Raw genomic sequence first — 4,083 nt, 5'->3', positions numbered from 1 at the left:
AAGCTTCAAGGTAGTAATCTTCATGGATGCACGATCATAATTTTCCGTCTTGCCTCAACTGATATAATTTTTCGTAAATGAGCTGGTAAGGAGATGCTCTCACCAACTTTTGAGCTCTATAAACAATATTTTTTTTCATCTAAAGGCAAACTTGGGCAATTTTCATGCTCCAATTGGGAACTACACTTAATTGGGCAATTTTCATGCTCCAATTGGGAACTACACTTAATTGGAATAAACAAGCATCTACTAAATTGTCATCCACACCTATAGGTGCTTCTCGATAAATGTTCAGCTAAGACGTGCTTAGATCGTTTTTGAACTGTAACGGTGAAGTTAACTTGCATGAGGATCAACAGCCATCTCATGATCCCCAACTCGTTCCCCAAGGTTTGGAGTCAAGTACAACAAAGTCCAATGTCAACAAAGAACACGAACTTGTTGGCCATGAAATAATGTCTTTGTTTCTTTACCGCATAAACCATTGTGAGTCCGTCTTGTTTCATGGTTGTATAATTCTTCTCAACATCATTTAGCTGCCGGCTAGCATAGTAGATTGGAAAATTAATGTTGTGTTCCCCTAGTTGGGTCAAGACACATCCATTAGCAAATGTTGAGGCGTCGATGTGCACATGGAAAATGAAGTCCCAATTTGGAGGTCCCCTAGAATTACTCCATGTCGAACCATAAAGATGCACTTCTCAAGGCTTAGACATATTTGATATAATTGACATATCTCAAAGACTTGCCACCATAAGAAATCTATGTGATCTTTTTCATGAGGAATTTACGCATAGATCGTCCATGTAAACTTCAAGGAACTTGTGTAGCAAGTCCTTGAAAGTTATGCTCATAAGCCTTTAGAAGGTGGTTGGTGCATTTAACAAGTCAAACTGCATGACCCTATAAGTAAAGGTACCCACTGCGTAGCGAAGGTGGTCTTGTGTTGGTTCTTGGCATCTATTAAGATCTGATTATAACCAGAGAATCCGCCTAAGAAAGTGTAGGCTTCTTTTCTAGAAATATTTCAATGACATTTTTAGTGAATGGTAGAGAGTAATGGTCCTTCATAATTGCCATACTAACCTTTTTAAGATTGACATAGGTCTATGACTTCCCATTCTTCCTATGACTTCCCATTCTTCTTAAGAATGGGAAGTCATAGACCTATGACTTCCCATTCTTCTTAAGAACCACTATGATGGGTGAAACTAATTTGATATGTTGGATTTCGTAAATAAATCCAACCTTTAAGATCTTGTTAATCTCTTTTTGCACAAGTTCGAGATACTTAAGAATTGACGTAGACCCAAGGCTTCCCATTCTTCTTGGGGACAACTATGATGGGTGTTGGATTTTGTAAATGAATCTAGAGCTTGTCAATCTCTTTTTGCACAAGTTTGGGATACTTGGGATTCATTTCTCTTGGCCTTTGTCGAATAGGTTAGGCTCTCACTACAATGGGGATGGTGTGCATTACCATGGAAGGAGGTACACCTTTCATTTCTTGGTAGGTCCAAGCGAATAAATTGTTATATTCCTTGAGAGGAGTGCTATCAATTCACGCTCCTCATCTTTCGAGATGTCTACTACAATGTTCAACGATTTATGATTCTCTCCTCGCTCAGCAAGATCTATCTCCTTAGTTTGTGTAGGTCCATCAAAACTTTAGTCTCAATCGCTCACTGGTGATCATTTTGCCTTTTCAGGCTTAATTACTCATTCACCTATTGAGTAGTTTTTGAAATTGCCAGACACTTGGCCAGGTAACATAACTGATCTCGGTCATCCTCAACTACAAGAGTTTCTTCTACTCGAACCCTTAAGGGTTTAAGAGTCGGAGTTGGAGCTTCATTCGGCTATACCCTGGGTTCCAACTTAGCTAAGATTTCTTTTTCTTGCAAGGGATTCATTGAGCTTCGAATTGAGTCAAGATAGTCATCCCAAGACTTGCATACACCTAGTTAACACATAACCAATCTCGGTCATCCTCAACTATAGGAGTTTCTTTTGCTCGGACCCTTAAAGGTGTAAGAGTCAGAGTTGGGGCTTCATTTGGCTATAAACTAGGTTCCAACTTAGCTAAGATTCTGTTTGCTCTTGTAAGGGATTCATTGAGCTCCAAATTGAGTTAGGATAGAGTCTCTATACCCTAGGTTCAAACTCAGTTGAGATTCAATTTTCTCATGCAAGGGATTCATTGGGCTCCAAATTGAGTCAGGATAAAGTCTCTATCTCTATCTTCAAGGTGTTCTCAGTCTACACTTCCAAGACACAATTGGTGTATTTGAGTTGTCATCTTTATCTTATAGAAGCGACTTTCACTGATCTTGTGTATGGTATCTACGGTGGTGGCAAAAGCAAGTGCAACCAATTTTCATCAAGGCCTTTTGATGCAAATTCTTGTTATCGATTTTGATGCAAGAAGTCTCGGTTTTCATGCCTTCTACCAAGTAAACAGTACAAGGATCAGGCTCAATGTTACACTCCATAGTGTCAGACTCTTCATCCATCAATAGGATGTTTTGAAACGGGGTGATGACTCCAAGTTTTCAAATTAACTCACATAATGGCTCCAGGTTTTTAGATTAACTTGAATAATTGTGTCCTTCTTTCGGAGGTACACGTGGTTGTTTCCCAAGTCAAAGCCATTTTAAGTTGCCTCATGGACAGTCCACTTAGGATCATGTCATATGTTGTTGACATATTGAAATGAACAATTGCAAATACATGATGAGATCTTGCTGATCCATACCACTCCCAAGGTTAGTGTCATAATACCATCTACTAACTAGATTTGGGCAGCCCATCATAGTCACATCCAAGGGGTATAATATATATATATCCAAAAATATCCCTAAATATTTATCATTTCTCTATACCTACCATTACAATGTAAAGCAAGTTTTTTCTTTGGTTCTCAAAGTAATTAAGATAGGAGGTCGATGGCATTTTCTATTGGTGAAAGAGAGAATTCATAATACTTTTAATACCACCATTAATTTTTTGTGGGATCTTATAATCTCAATAGGACTTTAAGAAGATTATGAGCTCTTACATGAGATTATTGAGCTCATGTAATAATAAATTTATTATGAGGATGTTGAACATAGAATATTTTAAGAGGTTAACCAATCACTTACCCTTAAAGATGGTGGTTTTTGACCAATATTGTCACTTTGTAATAAGGGATGGAATTTGTGACCAATCACTTGCCCTTAATCAGTGTTCTGTATCATCAACAAAAATAAGCTCTAGTTGTCTCCGCCTTGAACTAGTTAAGGAAGATGGTGCCCATCAGGTCACAATAATATCTTTAATGCCTCCTACCTTCTAGGCATTTAGTGCCCACGGGCCTTAAGTGACTTATTATAGCAGAGCTAGTTGTAAACAAAGCACAAGTGGCTTTAACTGGACTTTGAGGCTCTTAAGGACATTAAGGCACTTACCTTTGGGCTCCAACTTCAATGACATGCCCACCACATGCCTAGAGATGCAACCCATATTAACCAATCTTCTAATCTAATTATTAAATGTTAATCCCATGCATAACAAGGCTAAGGCCAATAATTACATGCATACAAGCTAAGACCAATTACATGAAAAATTATAAGTATGAATGAAGATCACCACCATACTCATTATATGCTAACTTTTATAAATCTTGAGATCAAAATGAAGTAAAGTGTGTTAATGATGAGTATCAAAGGGGTGGAAGCATAGCAAGGTGGAATAAAAATTTGTGTCCTACAGAGCCACTGTCGCTCTACTGTGATATATAGCAACTCTAATGCTATTTACCAATGTGTAGGAATGTCAATAAATTTCAATTCTTTAACATTAAAAAATTCAATCTAGTTGCTTCTACAAAATGTACACACAATGTGCCTTCACTCTAAGGTTTTTTTCTCTCTTTCTTTATTTGGTACCTTGCTATTTTGGTCATTAGAATTTTCCTCTAGTATTTTATATATTCCTAGCTGTAATAATAGAAGGCTTCCCTGTTTTGTTGTTGGACAAACAATTGAGCATTTGGAGAGTGATGAACAACCTGGGGATACCTCCACTAGACAAAATACATCC

The sequence above is a fragment of the Cibotium barometz genome, chromosome 31, assembly GCF_041138505.1.
Source record: "Cibotium barometz isolate CiBa-2024 chromosome 31, ASM4113850v1, whole genome shotgun sequence".
NCBI classification, from domain to species: Eukaryota; Viridiplantae; Streptophyta; class Polypodiopsida; order Cyatheales; family Cibotiaceae; genus Cibotium; species Cibotium barometz.
Note: the sequence above shows the minus strand (reverse complement) of the source record.